The sequence below is a fragment of the Amblyraja radiata genome, chromosome 6 (assembly GCF_010909765.2).
Source record: "Amblyraja radiata isolate CabotCenter1 chromosome 6, sAmbRad1.1.pri, whole genome shotgun sequence".
In the NCBI taxonomy this organism is placed as follows: Eukaryota; Metazoa; Chordata; class Chondrichthyes; order Rajiformes; family Rajidae; genus Amblyraja; species Amblyraja radiata.
Genome location: NC_045961.1, coordinates 17,702,423 through 17,725,060, shown reverse-complemented (window position 1 = coordinate 17,725,060; position 22,638 = coordinate 17,702,423). Strand labels below are relative to the sequence as shown.

The 22,638-nt window shown below is 44.7% G+C and overlaps 1 protein-coding gene across 2 annotated transcripts in view; it reads right to left on the bottom strand.

Moving 5' to 3' along the window:
* Nucleotides 1–22,638, bottom strand: part of cog6 (component of oligomeric golgi complex 6) — a 79,495-nt gene that overhangs the window by 39,663 nt on the left and 17,194 nt on the right. The gene's annotated exons all lie outside the window — the stretch shown is intronic.

Sequence of the window (22,638 nt, the reverse complement as noted above, 5' to 3'; positions counted from 1 at the left end):
AGTTGAGGCCGACGATCAGATTTAGTATTATCTCAACTAGGTTTAGGTTTATTATTGTCAAGTGTACCAAGGTACAGTGAAAAGCTTTGTGTTGCATGCTGCCAATATAGAACAGTACAGCAAAGGAACAGGCCCTCCAGCCCACTATGACTGCAAGTTATGTGTTGGCTGAACGAGATGTCAAGTTAAATTAATCTCCACTATGTTCTGACGTATGTTTAGGTTTACTATTGTCACGTGTACTGAGGTACAGTGAAAATCATTGTTTTGCATGCTATCCAAACAGATCAGATACTATACATAAATACATTGAAGTCAACCTCAAGTACAATAGGTAGAGCAAAGGGGAAGATACAGAGTGCAGAATATAGTTCTCAGCATTGTAGCGCATCAGTTCCAGAGACAACGTCCAATGTCCGCAATGGGGTAGAGGTGAATCAGACAGGTTTGAAGTGCTGTGTCGGAAGGAACTGCAGATGTTGGTTTACACTAAAGATAGATACAAAATGCTGGAGTAACTTGGTGGGTCAGGCACCATCTCTGGATAGAGATGTCCCCATTCCTTCGTCACCCATTCCTTCTCTCCAGAGATGCTGCCTGTCCTGCTGAGTATCTCCAGGTTTGAAGAGCCTTTTGTCCCTATTTATTATGTTACAGTATGTTCTTCCAACTGAATTAAATTAAACATCAGTTCTCAGAAATATGACATTCTCATACTCATTTTGTGCTCATAAATGTGTGAGGACCTTTGATTTATACACAGATGATGCAACAGACAAGTACATACTTCTTGAGAGTTGTCTGTGATTTCATCAGCTGGGATTGAACTCTTAACCCAAAGCTACGGGGGAATGGACTGAAGTATAGTGACCTATTAAACCATCATCTCCTCGCTTCTGCTTGTTTGTAACCGGATGATATAGTGATAATGTCAAATCTAATGGGTTGGATTCCAATATTGCGTGGCTTCCAATCATAAACACACTGATTGGATTTCATGAACATGACTGCCCTTGCATATATTGTGTCACTAACTCACATTCCCGTCTTTTGTGATGCACTCAGATCAGCAGGAGACAAAAGCCTGACGGACTGCTCTTTAATTCACACCGTGCTGTTTGCACAGAGCATTGGCACTGGCAATCCCTCACAGCTGTCAGTGATAATGAAGGGCTATTAAACCAACACTTGTTATCTGACAGGACTATGCTACACCCTGACAACTACGCACACTGCAATTAACTTGGCCTCAAACAGCTTTCTGCACTTTTGCTAATACAGTACTCAACAACTCTCACTAATGCACTATCAGAAGGTATCGAAGATATGCCATGGAAATGTAAACCTTTTCATTTAGATTTTAGTTGTAAATTCTATTTCTTCCGCCAAATACCAATTGCATCATTACATTGCTGAATTTATTTACAGTGTTAGGATTCGTGACACGTCTCTATCGGTCAAGAGAACTATGCATTCAATGCACAGAAGGTTGTTGACCGGGCTTGAGTTACAGGGAGAGATTGGATAGGCTGGGACATTTTGGGGGGGGGGGGGGGGGGGGGGAATCCAGGGGGCTGAGGTGACCTTATTGAGGTGTACAAGATCACGAGGGGAATGGGTAAAGTGAACACTCAGTATTTTTCCAAGGGTGGAATATTCTAAAACTAGAGGGCACAGGCTAGAGGTGAGAGGGGATAGATTGATTTAAGAGGGACCTCAGGGGCAACCTTTTCACTCCGAGGGTAGTCCGTATCTGGAGTGAGCTGCGAGGAAGCTATAGAAACGGATACAATACTGACTTACCAAAGATCTATGGATAGGCAGGCATACGAACTTTAATACAAATGATTCCTCCCATAATTATCTCTTCCTGAATCTTATTCAACGTCACCCATATAGGTTTTAGCAAGACCTTGCAGTGGGTAGATATTCCTAGTGTTTTGCCATAAATGCCATGTGCCTTTTTTGATGATTTCACCAGGATAATGCCTTTTTCACGATCGAGTGCCTAAATCTAGGTATGTTACAAAGCCTACCTGAAGCGTCTTTGAAAATCTGCCGCTGAGGGTGTGCGCGATTTTGGCGCCGTTTAGAGGGGGCGGGTTTAAAACGCGATTTTCTCTAGGCTGTTCAAATCGAAGATGTTCAGCCTAGTTAATTATTAACGAAAAATCGCTGGAAGACCCCGTCGCAAAAGCTATTATTAGGTTTAAAGGCCTTGAATAATAGTTATAGTAGTTTAAAAATCAATCTCTAAACCCGCGATCGCCAGCAACCGCAGGGTCTCATAAAGCAGATAGCAGAAGGTGGGCTGTATATTTTTACATTAAAAAGGGCTTCTAAAGATCCCGTTATACAAAATTTAATATTGCGAGTAGCTCAATTTGGGCAAATTATATCGCGCAGTATTTTTCTGGGCATTTGGGGCACAAATCTACCGCAATGTGAACGTTCTAAACCAGCGCGTTCCACAGGGACCCACTGGAAAGCTGATTTAAATGGGCATTTATTTACAGTAATTGAACACTGAATTCCTTCCATTTGGCCTATAAATTAATGTAAATGAGATTTAAAAATCATGTTTTATTGTGAATTATTTGTGAATATTATTTGGACATTTAGGCTATTTAAAAATGTTAATCATTTATTAAGAAATGGATAGATGTTTAGATCTAGTAATTGAAGTCTGAAATTAGCTACAATTAGGTAACTAACTAATTATATGCTTTAATTTCAGGTCATCCAAGTAAGATTATTTTATATTTGTTTCAGAATGCTTCAATCTATGATAACTGAAAATTTCATTCAGTTCTCTTAATTTTTAAGAAAGTTATGGGCTTTTGACTGTTCACGATCACAACTTTTTTGTTATGTCCATAGAAAATCAATAGGGAACAAGATGCTCATTTCCCAGTATGAAAATGGCCATAACTTTTTAAATACTTGAGATATGAAAGTGAATTAGGTGTCAAATTAAACTTATTTTTATGCTTTATCTGATGGGATAAATTACAGACTTGATTTTTAAAATCTCAAAATTTTGTAACATTGCTACTAAATCAGCCTCTTTTTGCCATTTTGTTAAAATGTTGTGCTATTTTCTCTAGTTGTACCGTGATTACAATGACATTTTCAATGTTAACACGTTAATATTAATGTTATTATTAACGTGTTAACATAGTACAACTTACAAGAAAACTTCAATCACCGGGGCAAAACCGGGGGTGCCACCGTCGATCGTTCATTCGTTCGTGCCGCTGCCCGTTGGTTCAGCTTTCTCCAAGATCTATTTAAGAAAGAACTGCAGATGCTCGAAAAATCGAAGGTCGACCAAAAATGCTGGAGTAACTCAGCGGGTGAGGCAGCATCTACAGAGGGAAGGAATAGGCGACGTTTCGGGTCGAGACCCTTCTTCAGACTGATATGGAGGGGCGGGAAAAATAATGGAAGAGGCGGAAACAGTAGGTCTAGAAGGAGAGCTGGGGAGGGAATGGGGAGGAGGGAGAAGACAAGGGCTACCTAAAATTAGAGAAGTCAATGTTGATTCCGCTGGGGTGTAGACTACCTAAGCGAAAAACCCAAGCTTGTCTCATCACTACATTTACTGCTGGATCCAGTCGCAAATCTGAGTTTTCGAGTGATCTGTGCAAGGCATTCATAGATGCTGGAATTCCACTGTGGAAATTGGAAAACAAATCTCTCAGAGGTCTTTTAGAGAAATACACAGAGGAACATATACCAAGCGAGTCATCATTGTGGAAAAATCATGTTGACAGCAACTTCAACGTTGTTGTGCAGAAAATTAGAGATGAAGTTGCATGCAACAAAATATGAATCTCAATAGACGAGACAACCAATGCTGTGGGGAGATATGCTGCCAATGTGGTCGTCAGTACACTGGAGCAGGTCAACCATCAAAGGAGTATTTGTTGACATCGGAAGTATTGGCGAAGTCAAACAGTTCAACTATTGCTCAGTTGTTTACATCTTCACTTACTGTACTTTGGCCTGAAGGTATAAAACAGGAGAATGTTCTACTGTTTGTGACAAAGTTTTATTCCCCAAAATGTTGCATTTGACATGCTTAGCTCAAGGATTTCATAGAATTGCCAAGCATATACGTAGCACGTTTCCAAATGTCGATCACCTAGTTTCCAATGTCAAGAAAATCTTTCTCAAAGCACTATCACGTTGTGCAGTTGTTGAAGGAAATGGCACCCGAGATTCCGCTACCTCCTCAGCCCATTTTGACTAGGTGAGGTACACAGCTCTCTGCTGTACTCTACTATGCTGCAAATTTTGAAACGATAAATGAAATCGTCAACTGTTTTGAAGAAGAATCTGCTGCAGTCAGGATCGTCAGTGAAGTCATGCAAAAAAAGTCCCTCCACCGTGATCTTGTGTTTATTACTTCCAATTTTGCAAACTTCCCACGAGCTATCACTTCCCTTGAGAAACGTGGCGAAACATTAGTGAATAACTTGCAGGTTTTCAACAAAGTAACTGACGATATTCGTAAAGTTCCTGGTGAAGTCAGTAAAGACATACAAGGAAAATGTGAGAGTGATTTTAGCTAACAAAGATCTTGAAGAAATACAAAACATAGCTAAAGTTCTCAAAGGTAGTTGTAATGCACAAGATATTGACATGAATATAGAGTCTGTAGCTTGTTTCGGGTATGCACCAGTGACCTCAGCTGAGGTAGAAAGAAGTTTTTCACAACTGAAGCATATTCTGTCTGACAGACGGCATAGTTTAAAACCAGATAATTTGAAAAAAATGCTGGTAATTATGTGCAACCATGCAACTTTGGTCATTTAATGTCGTATACCCGTATATTATCATTTTTACCCATATTTTGGTGGTGGAAATACATGCTTTTATGCCTTTTTTGGTCAATAAATGCCATTTCCGTGCCTTTTTTGTAATTTTATTACGCCTTTCTTGTGTTCGAAGAAAAATTCTTCAAGAACTCTCTGCAACTTCTTGCGTTCTTGGGCAGAGCTGTTCCCAAACCAAGGTGTGATGCAACCCAACAGTATGCTTTCTGTGGTGCATCCATAGACGTTTGTAAGCGGCATTGGAGACATGCTGAATTTCCTCAGTCCCGAAGGAATTAGAGGTGGTCTGCCTTCTTGGCTAATGTTTCTATATAGTTGGTCTACGACAGATCATTGGTAATATTAATGTCAAGGAACTTGACATTAATGTCAAGTTCCCAGCTATTTCCACTTCTGCACCATTGATGCTGACTTGCGCATGTACTCCACCACGCTTCATGAAGTCAATAACTGGCTCCTTCATTATGCTGACATAGTGAGAGAGGTTGTTGTCCTCTCCCTTCCTCAACATTGATAACATTGCCACAAACGTTGATTGTGGGATGGTTTCAGCAATGGTACTGCAACTGACTAACTTGACATTAGGTCTCCTGCGTTGAAGTTGACCATAGTCCAACGCTGGGGTAGCAGGGATGTCACTACCTTATAACCACAAGCTCTGACATTAGATAGCTGTGGCGGCTGTAAGTGCTGCGTTAAATGAGATGCATTGAATGTCATACAACACTGATGATGAGATTGCCAAACAAACTCATGGTGAACTCATGGTGGAGGAAGTCTGAAGAACCCCTGTGGTGAAGTCTGCAGCTACAGTGTTTAGTTTAGTTTATAGATACAGCGCGGAAACAGGCCCTTCAGCCCACCGAGTCCGCACCAACCAGCGATCCCCACACACTAACACTATCCTACACACACTAGGGAAAAAGTATAATTTTACCAAGCCAATTGACCTACAAATCTGTACGTCTTTGGAGTGTGGGTGGAAACCGGAGCTCCCGGAGAAAACCCACACAGGTCACGGGGAGAACATACAAACTCCGTACAGACAGCACCCGAGGTCAGGATCGAGCCCTGGTCTCTGGCATTGTAAGGCGGCAACACTACAGCTGCGCTACCATGCTGCCCAAGTTCTGCAGAGAAATTATAAAAATTGCAAAAATATTCTGCCCTGGGATCCAGTCACAGCAAACTGCAGACGTAGGGAAACATTCAGGTGGGTGGATTAGTAATCAGTGTATCCAAGGGTATACTGGAAAAGGTTGTAGGAATGAACTGGAGACACTGGTTTATACCGAAGATCGACACAAAATGCTGGTGTAACTCAGCTGGTCCAGCAGCATCTCTGGAGAAAAGGTATAGGTGATGTTTCAGGTCGGGACCCTTCTTCAGACGGCTATATTGGAAAAGATTAGATTTAATCTGAAGATGGGTCCTGACCAGAAACAGCACCTATTCCTTTTCTCCAGAGATGCTGCCTGACCGGCGAGTTACTTCAGCACTTTGTGTCTTTTTGTGTAAACCAGCAACTGCAGTTCCTGTATCTCCATCATCAATGGTTCAATGGTGCTTTTTATTGTCACATGTGCAAAGTGCATATGTACAATGAAATTATTTTCTTACAAACAGTCCAGTGCAGGGGTGGGGAACCTGAGGCCTTAAGGCCACATGCGGCCTTCTAAGTCATTAAGTGCAGCCTTTTGAATGAATCCAAATTTTGTAGAACAAATCATACATGTTTTTGTTCGACTTATTATTTTAATTTTAATCTTAAAATGAACGTACTTAAAATACCAAAGAGTAAAAGAAGATTCAACTAAATAATCCTCCCCGACTGACGGCCACAATTAAAACATTAGTAAGTCATAAGGGCTATTTTAACAAAATAATGTACATTTTGAAGTATATCTAATTGAAGTTTCTTGGATGCGGCCTTATTAGATTACAGCTAACGTGATGCGGCATTCCTACATGAAAAGGTTCCCCACCCCTGGTCCAGTATATTGTCATACCCAAGCACATCCCCGATTAGCAAAGTATACAGAAATAATCTACCGATCCTGCATGCACGATGCGCCATGTTTTGGCACCATTTTCAAAGTCCAGTCCGTGCTCTAGGTATTATGAGCAGTTAATAATTTCACTGCTTGTTTCCAATGGTATAAATAGCAGACTATCTATCACACTTCGACGGTCACAGGCAAATTTCACATCGTCTAACAAGGGTGCCACATTGCAGTTCTTGCAGATATCCGGGAGTCAAGGGATCACCGGAGGCAGGGGATATGGGGAGAAGGCAGGAACGGGATACTGATTGTAGATGATCAGCCATGATCACAGTGAATGGCTCGAAGGGCCTAATGCTGCACCTATTGTCTATTGTCTATTTTACAACTCTCAAGAAAATGGGACAGGCAAACCGCAACAAATATGGCTTTGTGAAGTTCGATCATGTCACGGTGAGTTCAAGTAGCAGGTTGAAGTATTGTACCTTACTGATTGCAAATTTACATGACAAAATCCAGCCTGAGGAAATGATTGGAAAGTCCCTGATAACCTCCAAAGGAGGGGAATTATTATAGGAATTCAGACAATGAAGGAAAGGAAATTTGTTTTACATTCTGATGATAATTTGAGCTAGAATAAAATATCTGTCTGGATCTGATAACATTGTGACAAAGGTATATCATATGTTGAATGCTCATGGTTCCGAATATCACCTGGACCACCACAAAAACTGAATATGACGTGTTATTTCTAAGCCGTGCCTTTTTGTGGGCAGAAAGGTTCTAGTGTGCGCGTTGATCTTGTGTTGATGTCTATGGCAGATTGATGTCCTATAAGCTGTTTAGGTTTAGGCTTATAATTGTCACGTGTACCGAGATACAGTGAAAAGATTTGCTTTGCATGCTTCCAATCAGATCAGATAATACTGATTACAATCAAGTCAAACTCAAGTACAATAGGTAGAGCAAAGGGGAAGATACAGAGTGCAGAATATAGTTCTCAGCATTGTAGCGCATCAGTTCCACAGACAAAGTCCAATGGGGTAGAGGTGAATCGGACAGTACCCCAGCTTATGGAGGGACCGTTCAGAAGCCTGATAACAGAGGGGAGGTCTTATAAGCTGTTTAAGCAGTGCAAGGTTCAGTGGTGCTTGATTATCGCATGCACCACAGTGCAGTGAAATTCTTTTTTTGCATACAGATCGGTAAGAGCATTTCCATACATAAGCACATTCCCAGATTAAGAGCATAATTTGTGGGAACCGCCCACTGAGTCCGTATGCAAGTTACCAAGTTTTGGTGACATTTCCACAGCCATGTAGTCGGCCATACCTGCGTCTGGATCGTCCTGAGAACCATCGTTCCTCTCCTCGCCCAACCACCTTCAGCCTATGTCCCCCAGGCGGCTCCTCCCTCAGCTAACCTTGGGTCGCGGGAGGTAAGACCCCTGGTTCCTTCTAACCGGCCCCTTGTCATGTATCTGGCCGCTATAGTTGACTCCCTCCACCCTCCTCTCTGCATCTCCGGTCCTCGGGGAAAAGCAGGAGACGAGCCTCAGACAAGGATCCCACTCCAGGCCAGTCCCCAGTCCTGCAGCCGCCCGACTGGAAATGTCACCTGTCTGTTCCCTCCACATACGCTGCCTGATCTCCCGTGTCCCTTTCACACTTTTGAATTATCTGCAACTCTCCAGCCTGCCTCATTAATACACACAGGATTGGTGTTGGACCACTCAACTTTCAGCTATTCAACCAAGAAGGCAAATGAGCTTTCCAATGCTTGGTGATTCAAGACCACTCTTCCAATTAGTTACTGACTGCAAGATTCTTTGAAGCCAAGTGGAAAAATATATCAAATAAATTCCTTTAAATCCACACGCTAACTGAGCAATCAGTGATGCAAGCCTGCTGGCAAACCTGCCAGAATCTTATGTAATCTTATGAAAACTGACTCCCCTCCCCCCCTTCTCCCCCCCCTCCCCCCAATATTCTCACATCCCCAATCCTTTCCACTCGTCACTTTAATGTAATATTTCATGTATTTTGTGTTTTATCATTGTTGGCAGATCAATTTCCCTCCTGGGATAAATAAAGTTCTATCGTATCGTAAAAGGTTTTGTAGGATGTGAGCCAAATATGGGCAAATGGGACTAGCTTTAGATGGGGCATTTTGGTCATCATGGATGGGTTAGGCTGAAGGGGCCTGTTTCCCACACATTCCTGCATGTTAAACATTGTCAGTTAAGCAAAGTATCAGAGAGTATCATCCCAGGAACATGGCACACGAGGAAGCAACTTAAAGTCGGAATAAATTTTCCAAAATTACAGATATTCATCCTGTGTACAGAAAAAGACAGCAAGTTTGTATGTTCTCTGCGTCATCTCTAGTGTGAGATATCACGCCAACCAGTCCTTGCAATATGAACAAGCGGTTTGTTCTATTTTATTGGCAGAACAGGAAGGAAATGGTTTTAGGAAAACTGTTAATTAATTATAACCATACTCAGCTAAAATACTTGAAACTAGCCTCCACGTTATGAGAAATACGCCCTGATTCTTAGAATATAGAACAGTCTACAGCTCAGGAACAGGCCCTTCAGCCGACAATGTCTGTGCTGAATATGATGCCAAGACCATCTCTTATCTACATGCGAGTGATCCGTATCCTACCATTCCCTGTGCCTATCCCAAACACTCTTCAATGCCTCCACAACCACCTCTGGCAGAGTATCCCAGGCACCCACCACCTACTATATAAACACATACTCACTCAAGCTCCTTTCAACGTTACCCCTCTCGCATTAAAGCAACACCCTCTGGACTTTAACATTACCAAGCTGCCAAAAATCCTTCTGACTGTTTATCTTCTAACTTTCTGAATGCCTCTCATAATTTTACATACGTCTATCAGGTCTCCCACTACCTCTGACGTTCTAGAGAAAAAAATCCACGTCTGTCCAACCTCTCCCTGTGGCTAATACACCCTAATCCAGGCATCATTCTGTTAAACTTCCTATGCACCCTCTCCAAAGCCTCCACAGTAATGGGTTGACCAGAACTGCACGCAATACTGCAAATGCAGCCTGGCCAAAGTCCTATAAAGTTGCATCATGACCTCCTGACTTTTATACTCAATGCCCCGACTAATGAAGGCAAGCATACCATCTTGTGTGTTGCCACTTTCAGGAAGTTGTGGACTTGGACCCCAAGATCCCTCTTTATATCAATGCTGTTGAGAGACTTGCCATTAATTGTATATTTTCCCCTTCCATTCGACCTTCCAAAGTGCAACACCTCACGGTTGCTTGGATTAAACTCCATCTGCCATTTCTCCACCCATTTCGCCAGCTGATCTCTCTCCCTGCGTATGATCTGACAGCCTTCCTCAGTCTGTGGCCCCAATAATCTTGGTGCCATCTGCACACCTATTCACCAGCCCATCGATGTTTATATAAAAGTGATTTCTACATATCACAACCAGCAGAGGTCCCTGCTGGTCACCTCCAGCCTGACTATCGTTCTTCCAGCACAACCCACATAGGCCAGTTATGAATCCACACAACCAAGTCACTGTTAATCCTGTGCATCTTAATCTTCTGGATCAGCCTACCATGGGAGACTTACCAAACGCCTTTCTAAAATCCATGTAGATTCCAAAATGAAAAGTAATAAGGTCATAAGGAACAGGAGCAGAATTAGGCCATTCGGCCCATCAAGTCTACTCCGCCATTCAATCATGGCAAATCTATCTCCCTCTCCTAACCGCATTCTCCTGCCTTCTCCCCATAACGTCTAACACCGGTACTAATCACGAATCTATGTATCTCTGCCTTAAATATATCCACCGACTTTCCCTCCACAGCCTTCTGTGGCAAAGAATTCCACAGATTCACCACCCTCTGATTAAATAAATTTCTCTTCATCTCCTGCCTAAAAGAACGTCCTTTAATTCTGAGGCTATGATCTCTAGTTCTAGACTCTCCCAGTAATGAAAAGTCACTAATGGATGCAATAAAAATTAGTGTGAAGCAGGAAGGCATTGGGTTTTGTCAGCCAGAATGCAAATTAAAGCACATAACTGTGAAACTACTTACGACATTTTTCTAGGCAATCAGAAAAAAAAATTAGTTCTGTTGAGTTTCATTGTGTCATAATTTGAGATCATAATACTTTTAATTTTACTTCGGAGTCACGTGAGTGACTACGTGAAGAACCCGCTCAGTGCGCAGGCGCGGCATTAAGCCAGCAGTGCAACAGCGGCTGCAACGGGAGTTAGGCGCTCCTGCTACAGAATGAAACGGACCGTCAGGTGAGTACCCTGAGGTCGGGTTTCTTTTACAGGGGAGCCTTTTTTCTGCTTGTGTTTTACAGGCAGAGAAAAAGGCTCTGGAACAAAACTGTCACCCGTTCGTAGAGGAACGTTTTCCGTCGGGGAGGGGGGCAGCAACAGGCGGTAGGAGCGTTTACCCGGTGTTCCGCTATTCCCCGACACCGTGCCGAGCCCAGCCCGCTAGTACCTGAGCAGCGGGCTGGATGCATAGCCACCCGAAGAGGCATCCGGCAGGTGTTTCCCGATTTCGGACGGGACGTCTCTCCACCCGCACGGGGGGAGAGAGAGCTGCCTGAGCCACTGGAGCGGCTCTCGGAGCAGGTGCCTGCGAGATGCGCTGCTTGAGGGGCGCTCTCGCTTCTACAAGGCACAAAAGCTCTAGAAGAAGGCGGTAGGAACAATTACCGGGCGCTCCGCTATCCCCATCACCGCGCCGAGCCCAGTCCCGCTAGTGCCTGAACTGCGGGCTGGATGTCTAGCCATCCGAACAGGCATCCGGCCGGTGGCGTCCGATTCGTTGGACGGGGACATGTCTCCACCTAAATGGAGGAGAGACAGCCGCCTGAGCTGCATCCAACAGCTATTGGAGCAGCTCCAGCGAGATGCGCAGAAAGAGCGCTCTCGCGGAGGGAGGTCAGGCACCCCCTCCACAGTGTTTCATGCACTGCCCTCTGCTCCCTCATTACTGGAGGCTAGCATTGGTGACCAGGGCTGGGCTGGTCTGGAATGGGGGCAGGCGGACGAATTCGGGAGTATGCCAGGGGTGCAGGAACAGGAAGAGCTGTTGGGTGTGGTGGACCGCTTTGTAGCTGGAGCACCGCTGGAACCAAGAATGGCGGCCAGCATCAACCATCTATCCAATAAACCATTACTGGAAAAGGTGCTCGCTGAGGTGCTGAAACAACACACAGCACCAGAAAACTGTGAGGCCCTCAAAGTAAAAAGTGTCAACAGCCAAATCTGGGGGCATGTGGGGTCACACATCCGGACCCAAGAACTCAAGCTACAGCGGATCCTAAGGCTCCTGACGTCGGCCATCACAACCTTTGCTCGTTCCGTGGAGACCACGGAGATGGATACCTGCCAGCAGGATGTGCTGGCATTAATGTGTACCACACAATTTGAGATCAACAATCTCCGGAGGGAAACATAAGACCTGCCCTCAATCCCAAATTTGCTGGCTTGTGTAAAGCCCCAGCTGCGGAGACGGACGCGCTGCTATTTGGGAAAGATCTCAATAAAAAACTGAAGGAGATGGAGGAAGCATCAAAAACCTTCGGCCTAATGAGGGCAGGCCCCGGGACGAGCAAACCAAGACCTCCGATACCCAAGCGGCAGCACCCCACGGCATCCACCAGTCGACGTCCGCAATATGGGACTGGTGAACGCTTGGGGTCCGCACATTATCCCCAAAGATCTTTTTTAGATCAGGGCCCGCAGCGGACCCGCTGGAAAATGCGCCTCCCCCCAACATCGCCAGCACGTCAGAACAGAACCTTCAGGAAAATGAAGAAACAGAATCGCCAATAACCATGGAGGTAGGTGGTTCTGGTTCCTACCAGCATATAGAGAATAAGGGTGCTTTATTAACAGGGGGGAGATTACACTTGTTTAAAGAAGCATGGGGTATGGTCACGAGTGACAAGTATATACTCAACAGCATTAGTGGATATAAAATACAATTCATGTCAGAAAAAACGCCGCCAGTTCAACATTGGCCCCAAAGGGTATTTCTCCCTCCGTCAAAGAGAAACGTGAGGGACAAGCTGAACTGGTGAGACTTATCACAAAGGGGGTCATCGAAAAGACCAAACATGAACCTTTGGGATTTGTATCGAATATATTCACTAAAACCAAAAAAGATGGTGGCTGTCGCATCATCATTGACTTAACATCACTAAACAAATTTGTTAAGTATATACATTTCAAAATGGAGACATTTGTTACTGCCAAACAACTGAATTCCAAAGGACACTTCATGGCAAGCATTGATCTTAAAGATGCTTACTATCTAGTACCCATATACAAGGATCATCGCAGATACCTAAAATTTATCTGGATGGTACAAAGCATTGCCCTATGGGCTAACTTCAGCCCCAAGATTATTCACCAAAATATTGAACCCAGCCATGGCAATACTAAGAAAACAAAAACATATTGTCATGGCATATCTGGATGATATTCTGATAGTAGGGAAAACGATGGAATTGGCTGTGGCAGCAGTATCAGCTAAAAAACAGCTCCTCGAAACTCTGGGGTTCGTCCTACATCCAGATAAATCTAAGTTGAAGCCATCCACTATCATGGACTACCTGGGCTTCACAATTAACTCAGTCCATATGACTGTTACCTTGCCAAAGGCAAAAATGGTTGAATTAGCACAATCATGCAACAATTTAATGGTCAACGAGCGACCAACTATTCGACAAGTAGCAAGAGTAATTGGGGAAATGGTAGCAGCATTTCCGGCTACACAATTCGGACCTTTGCACTATCAAAAATTTCACAGAGAGCAAAGGTACAGGCAATAAAACGACATACAGGTCACTATGATCGTGTCATGAAATTACCCACTGAAGCAATATCAGAGCTACAGTGGTGGGCAGAAAACGTTTGGCATAGTTTCAGCCCTATCTTTATCACTAACCCTACTTTAGTTATTCAAACAGATGCCAGTGCTCAAGGCTGGGGAGCGACTAACTCCATATCCAGCACAGGTGGTAGATGGACTAACCTAGAGTCATCATTACTACTTACACTGGGCATTAACTATCTAGAGATGTTGGGCGCCTTTTATGGTTACAAAGCATATGTATCTAATATGCAGCACTTGCATGTTCGGTTACAAATTGATAAATACTACGGTGATGGCTTATATTAACCATATGGGTGGCATAAAATCATTATCATGCGACAAATTGGTCAACATGATTTGGCAATGGTGTGTCAAAAGACATATTTGGCTATCAGCTACTTACCTACCAGGTAAGCTAAACACCCATGCCATGAGAAAATTAAACGCCAGGGTTGCAAGTTTGAACAGACCTTACCTGGAACTGGGATTGTCCAAACAAACCATCACCACCATGTCGGCATCCCTTCGAACATCCACCAAGAGGCAGTACTTAACCAGCATCAAAAAAGGGAGAAGTACTGCCAGGAAACAGGGACAACATACGCAACAGCCACAGCCACCAACATACTGGAGTTCCTGGCCTATCTACACCACGATGTAGGGATCAGCTACAGTGCCATCAACACAGCGCAGAGTGCTCTTTCTGCTTATCTCAAACCAGCGCCAGGACAGCAGGCGATGGGATCCCATCCACTGGTGGTAAAACTGATGAAGGGCATTTACAATATCAAGCCCTAAGCCCAGGTATACCCATATTTGGGATATCAGTGTGGTCCTGACATATCTCAGGGAATGGCCACCAGCCAGATCCCTCGGCCTCGAGCAAGCTACACTAAAGACGCTCATGTTGATGGCACTTGTATCCGCTCAGAGGGTCCAGTCACTACACCTATTGCGACTGGACAACATGATCACAGCTCCAGACCAGATCTGTCGTTATCCAGCGACTGATCAAACAGAGCAGACCAGGAACACCTAATCCAGTCGTGGCTTACCCACCAGAACCACGGTTATGTGCCATGACCCACCTACTATCCTACATAGACACAACCAAAATATTTGAGGGAGATGAAAAGCCTTGTGGGTCAGTCACAAAAACCTTATGGTCGGGTGACGAGCCAAACCATTGCGAGATGGCTCAAGCAGGTGCTAGAAACTGCTGGGATAAACACTAACATGTACAAATTTTATTCCACCAGGGCAGCATCCATGTCGACGGCTAAAGAATGGACATGCCTATAGACCACATCCTGGTTACAGCAGGATGGTGGGGGGGGGGAAAGACCGTTCAGAAATTTTATAATAAGCCGTTGGCAAAACCTGGTTTATTTGCAGTAAAGATTTACGAACTGCAAATATTTAATTTAAGCCCAGGGGAGCAATTTAATTATTTGTTGTTATTGTTTTAAAAATACCATTGTGTTTTTCTACAAATAGACTCATTGGTTGATTACGATAACACTTCCTCCCTCAAGAACTTCGGCAGTGAGTGAAATGAAACTGTTACACGGTTTGAAATCACAGAGCTTTGAAATCTTCACGTAGTCACTCACGTGACTCCGAAGTAAAATAGTAAGATTAAACGAGAACTTACCAGTTTGAAGTTTGATCTGTATTTTATGAGGAGTTACGATGAGGGATTACGTGCCCTCCGCTCCCACCCTCATTAAATGGATCAAACTAATAAATTGATGTCTCCTTATCTTTACTATGTTTACTTCAAATAACTGTGCCTATCTGTGATTCCACACCGCTGCTTGGAAGTATGCCGCGCCTGCGCAATGAGCGGGTTCTTCACGTAATCCCTCATCGTAACTCCTCATAAAATACAGATCAAACTTCAAACTGGTAAGTTCTCGTTTAATCTTACTATTTTACTCCATATTTAGACTTTGGAGATACAGTGTGGAAACAGGCCCTTTGGCCCACCAGGTCTATGCCGACCATCGATCCCCCCCCATACACTAGCACCATCCTACACACAAAGGACAATTTACAGAAGCCAATTAAACTAGAAACCTTAATGATTAAATGATACTTCACTGTCACATGTACCTAGGTGCAATGAAATGCTTTGTTTTGCATCCAACTCAGTAAAATCATGTAGCAGACCTCACCTACATGTTTTGGTACTGACAAAGTTACAAAAGTCAGCCGAACATTCCTATCTCCTGCCTGTCACCACACGCAGGCAGGAAAATCCGCACCCTCGTTGGAGTGTGGGAGGAAACTGGAGCACCCGGAGAAAACCCACGCAGTCACAGGGAGAACGTACAAACCCCACACAGACAGCACCCGAAGTCAGGATTGAACCCGGGTCTCTGGCAGTGTAAGGTAGCAATTCTACCGCTGCGCCACTATGCTGCAATCTACAGTGCTGACAATTTGTTTTCACATTTTTCAAATGGAAATAATACCATGTCTCCTTCATCTGCCAGCTGCTGTCTAAATACAACTGGTGGAGGACTTTTTTGTTCTTCAGAATCCAATCACAGCCCAAGCCATCCACTTTGTTCTCCTGTGTTTAAATGCAGTTTGCCCATTAATCTGCTGATTGCAGGCACCACGCTACTTAAACCCCTTGGATCCTAACATTCACTTAACCAAAGCCAGCACACCAAAAGCTAACGCACCCTTAAGGAAAAATAAAGCATAATCACAATATATTTCAAAGCGTGGGTAGGCTGATTGTTTACACCCAATCTATTGGTTTTAGTGATTTGATCTTATGTGCCTTTATGCAGAGATATGACTGCGTTCTCAGTCCCCTGCTATATTCTCTTTCCACTCACGACTGTGCATCTAGACGTTTTTAGATGACGTGGGCCAGATCATGACCAATGACGAGGCGGAGTACATTAAGGAAATAGAGAACTTAGTGACAGAACGACAACTTCTCCCCAAGGTCAACAAGATGAAGGAGCTTGTTGTCGACTTATTTTGTGGTCAGTTCCGGGCACCATGTTATAGGAAAGATGTTGTCAAGCTGGGAAGGGTACAGAGAAGATTTATGAGGATGTTGCCAGGACTAGAGGGTGTGAGCTATAGGAAGAGGTTGAGCAGGCTGGGACTCTATTCCTTGGAGCGCAGGAGGATGAGGGGCGATCTTATAGATGTGGACAAAATCATGAGAGGAATAGATCGGGTAGATGCAGAATCTCTTGCCCAGAGTAGGGGCATCAAGAACCAGAGGACATGGGTTGAAGGTGAAGGGGAAAAGATTTAATAGGAATCCGAGGGGTAACTTTTTCACACAAAGGGTGGTGGGCGTATGGAACAAGCTGCCAGAGGAGGTAGTTGAGGCTGGGACTATCCCAACGTTTAAGAAACAGTTTGACAGGTACATGGATAGGACAGGTTTGGGGATATGGACTAAATGCAGGCAGGTGAGACTAGTGTAGCTGGGACATGTTGGCCGATGTGGGCAAGTTGGGCCGAAGGGCCTGTTTCCACACTGTATCACTCTATGACTTCAGACAGCGTTGTGGAGTACATGTCTCAATCAGCATCTATGGTGCGGAAGTGGAGATGGACGAGTTTCAAGTTCCTTGCCGCTAATATTACCAGCAATCTGCTGTGGACCAACCAACATTGATACCACAGCCAAGACTCACCAACGCCTCTACTTCCTCAGGAGACTGAGGATATTCCGCATGTCTCCAGTAACTCTTATGTGCCTGTCCCACTTAGGCACTTTTTCAGGCGACTGCCAAGTTGCTGGCAGTCCTTCACCAGCCCGTTATGTAGGCGGGGGACAGGGCAAGTTGGGGAGCGCTGTCTGAGTGCAAAGCCAAGGTGATACAGACACACACCGCGGTGAACAGGAAGGTTGGTGCTGTAATTAAGACGGCTAAAGCACAGTGCAAGTCCTTTAAAAGGGGAGGGGGGGGGGGGGGGGCGGGAGAAGGAGTAGAGACAACTTTTAAGAAGCCAGAGATACACGAACTTTCGACCTCCTGGCAACACACTGGGATCTCCTAGCGACCCACCTACGGCACGAGAATTCTCGCTACTCTCCATGGAGGCTTCATTCTAATCGCCACTAATTTTTCAACATGTTGAACAATTCGCTGCGGCCATAATGAGGCCGCGACTAGTTCCCAGAACGCAGGAACTCCTCACGATCATGGAGGCAACTCCCCGGCAACCACCCGCGAACATGTGGCGAACATGTGGCGACTGCATAGTCTCTTGGAGAAAATGGAGAATTCAGTGATCATACCGTGGGTTGTACACAAGGTGGAATATGAAATGCTGTTCCTCCAGTTTGCGTTTGGCCTCACTCTGGCAGTAGAGACAGGACAGGACAGTGCGGGAATGGGAAGGGGATGTAAATGGTTAGCAACCAGGATATCCAGCAGGCCTTGGCAGATCGAGTCTTTGGAGGAACCAAATTACATAGTTGGGCGGTCACGGTGGTGTAGTGGTAGAGTTGCTGCCTTACAGCGAACGCAGCGCCGGAAATCCGGGTTTGATCCCGACTACGGGTGCTGTCTGTACGGAGTTTGTACGTTCTCCCCGTGACCTGCGTGGGTTTTCTCCGAGATCTTCGGTTTCCTCCCACACTCCAAAGACGTACAGGTTTCGTAGGTTAATTGGCTTGGTAAATGTAAAAACTGTCCCTAGTGGGTGTAGGATAGTGTTAATGTGCGGGGATTGCTGGTTGGCGCGGTCCCGGCGGGCCGAAGGGCCTGTTTCCGTGCTGTATCTCTAAACTAAACTAAACGTTAATGAACATGGTGACCTCTGGGATTCAGCTGACGGAACTTTCATAATCAATTTAAAATATCGTTTTTTAAATTTTGAACTTATTGTGTGCAATACAAATTCCAAAAGAACTACCATACTGATTAGCAATTTAAATGTCAATTATTCAGATACGGTTGGTAAAATAGTGCTAATCATAGTCATGTAGCACAGAAACAAACTCTTCAGCCCACAATGTCCATGCCATAGATAATGCCAAGTTAAACTAATCTCTGCCTGCACGTGATCCATATCCCTCCATTCCGTGCATATCCATGTGCCTGTCCAAAAGCCTCTTCAAACAACTATTGTATCTGCCTCCACCAACACCCCCGGCAGCAGGTTCAAGGCACCATCAGTCCCAGTGTGAAAACCTTGCCCCGCTCATCGCCGTTAAACTTTGCACCCCCCACCCTAAAGCTATGCCTTCTCGTCTTTGACATTTCCATCTGGGGGGAAAAGGTTCTGACTGTCTACCCGATCTATGCCTCTCAAAATTTTATATACTTTTAACAGGCCTCCCCTCAACCTCCGACGTTCCAGAAAAAACGCAATCCAAGTCTGTCCAACCTCTCCTTATAGCTAATAGCCTCTAATCTAGGCAGTATTCTGGTAAACCATTAATATTGTACAATAGTGAAAGAAAGGAATAGTACCGACCATTTGCCTTTCTCAATAAACCCTACATTCAGTTGCTACAGCAGGCGATACCAGCTGCTCTTCACACATGTCCCACGCTTGCATTGCAGGACCTGCTGAGTTTGACATTGACACTAGCAAATCAGCTGAAGCAGAACCTTTCCTTAAATACAAATAATCTCAGCACACTGCGGTCAGCTTCACCAACTATGTTTGCTGAGAGGAAAAATGAAGGATCTTTATTTAACCCAGAAATGTCACAGGGCGAACTATTTCTGGAGAGGAAGATTGCGGAGAATCTACGCATTTCAATAAGGCAATTCTAAAATTGGAACTTTACTTAATCCAAAACAGTAAACAAATTATTTAGTTATCCGCTGGTAGAAGTGATTTAAAAAAAACCACAAATAATCGGGGTCAACTATTATTAGGATATACATGGAACTACAGATGTTGGTTTACAAAAGAAGAGCCGAAACGTCACCTATTCCTTCGCTCCATAGATGCTGCCTCACCCACCGAGTTTTTCCAGCATTTTTGTCTACCTTCGATTTTTCCAGCATCTGCAGTTCTTTCTCAAACACTGGAGTGTGGAGTGCTGGAGTAACTCAGCGAGTCAGGCAGCATCTCTGGAGAACATGGATATGTGATGTTCCGGGCCAGGACTCTTTTTAGCTTCGTTTAGTTTAGAGATACAGCGCGGAAACAGGCCCTTCGGCCCACCGGGTCCGCGCCGGCCAGCGATCCCCACACATTAACACTATCCTACACCCACTAGGTACAATTTTTACATTTACCAAGCCAAATAACCTACAAACCTGTACGTCTTTGGAGTGTGGGAGGAAACCGAAGATCTCGGAGAAAACCCACGCAGGTCACGGGGAGAACGTACAAACTCCGTACAGACAGCACCCGTAGTCGGGATCGAATCCGGATCTCCAGCGCTGCATTCGCTATAAGGCAGCAACTCTACCGCTGCACCACCATGACTCTTCTTCAGACTGACTGGGGGGGGGGGGGGGGGGGAGGAATGAGCAAGGCAAAGCATGGTTTGTAAAACGAGGATGCAGGTGAGAGTGGGTAGGCAGATTGTTGGACAAAGGCCAGAGATAAAAGGCTGAAGGTTTGAGATAAAAAGATTGAAGAGTTGCGAAGCTGTGACATTATGTTACGGTTGCACAGTTGTCATTGGTGAGGCCACACTTTGGAGTATTGTGTTCAGTTTTTGGACGCCCTGCTAAAGGAAGGATGTCATGAGTGCTGGAGTAACTCAGCGGGTCAGGCAGAGTATCTGTGGACGACATGGATAGGCGACATATCGGGTTGGGACCCTTCTACAGACTGATAACTAACATTAGGTTTTCACTCTGCATCGCACCCAATACATTTCAGGGGTGGAGATGTGAAATTCACCATGGCCAGCCGATAGATACACTTGTGAGAGAGATTGCTGAGGAGCAACGTTTGTTGGATAAGCATAGGAAGTCGAAGCTACCTAATCAGCACTCAAATCAATCTAGTCTGTCAACAGCAAGTTCAAGTTCAAGAGACTTCATTGTCATGTGTCCCTGATTGGACAATGAAATTCTTACTTTGCTTTAGCACACCAGAACATAGTAGGCATGAATACAGAACAGATCAGTGTGTCTATATACCATTGTATAAATATATACACACATGAATAAATAAACTGATAAAGTGCAAATAAACAGATTATGGGCTATTAATGTTCAGAGTTTTGTCCGAGCCGAGTTTAATAGCCTGATGGCTGTGGGGAAGTAGCTATTCCTGAACCTGGTCATTGCAGTCTTCAGGCTCCTGTACCTTCTACCTGAAGGTAGTGGGGAGATGTATGGCCCAGATGGTGTGGGTCCTTGATGATGCTGCCAGCCTTTTTGAGGCAGCGACTGTGATAGATCCCCTCGATGGACGGGAGGTTAGAAAAGCGATCCAAAGTCACACTAGGACCATTTCGTCTTCACAATTACACATAACCCACTCAGTGATGCTGAGTTAAGGTTCTGCAGGCCACTCTCTTCCTGGTCTCACGCCAAATTTGATCAAACTGTTGGCTAATGAGTTGAGTTCCAGAGGTCAAGTGGCAGTAGAAGGCCAAAACAATGCTCAGAAAATGGCTACGATAGACATAAAGTGCTGCAGTAACTCAGCGGGTTAGGCAGCATCCCTGGAGAAAATCTCTGGAGACAGGTGATATTTCAGGTTGGGACCCTTCTTCAGATTAGAAGAAATCTTGTCCAGAGTAAAGAAGGGTCCAAACCCAAAATGTCACCTGTCCATTTTCTCCAGAGATGCTGCCTGACCCATTAAGTTACTCCAGCATTTTGTGTCTATCTTTGGGTTACTCCATCATTTTGTGTCTATCTTTGGTATAAACTAGCACCTGCAGTTCCTTTTTATTATATCTCAGATACTGGCCGATAAGTAGTAGTAAAATTTGTTCCCTTTGAGTGAAAAAGTTGCCTCTGAGGTCCCTCTTAAATCTCTCCCACCTTAAGCCTGTGCCCTCTAGTTTTAGAATCCCCTACCCTGGGAAAAAGACTGCGAGCGTTCACTTTATCTGTGCCCCTCATGGTCTTGTACACCTCAATAAGGTCACCCCTCAGCCTCCTACGCTCCAAAGAAAAAAAGTCCGTAGTCCTCCATTCCCTGCATGTTACCAAAGTATTAATCATAATCTTACTTTAATAGCCAAGTATATTTTGCAACATACGAGGAATTTTATTTGCCATACAGTCATACCAGTAAAAAGCAACAGAACACACAAAATACATTTTAACATGAACATCCAACACAGTGACTCCTCCACATTCCACACCGTGATGGAAGGCAAAAAAATAGTTCAATCTCTCCCTTCTTTGTCCTCCAGCAGTCGGGGGCCTCTAACCTTCCGTTGAGGGGACAATCTTACTCCTGTAGCCAGCGGCGGGCTTCCTCGTCGGAGTGATCAAGCTCCTGCATCGGGAGGGAACCTCAGCTCCCCGCGCCGGGTGATCTACCCCGGTTCAGGGCTAGTTGAACGTGGTGCAGCTTTTGGAACTTCCTGACGTCGGTCTCAACCCAAGACCGTGAGCTCCTTGATGTTAAAGTGTGCAGCCGCAGTCCGTTGGTGCGTTGATCCCAAGAAAGGAATCGGCTCCGATGGTAGGTCCACGCCCCGCGATGGGGCTCAACGTCAGTCCAAGCAAGGCCTCCGGCTCCACGATGTTAGGCCGCAGAGCGACAGGAGATACGATCCGGAAAACAATCGCATCTCTGGCAAAGTAAGAGATGTAACATTCTATTTTCCGTCTCATTGTACAACTGTTTCAGATACAAACTCAAAGAATATGGACCAAAGGCATATACCAACGGTGGGACTAGTGTAGCTGGGACATGTTGGCCATGTGGGCAAGTTGGGCCAAAGGGCCTGTTTCCACACTTTATC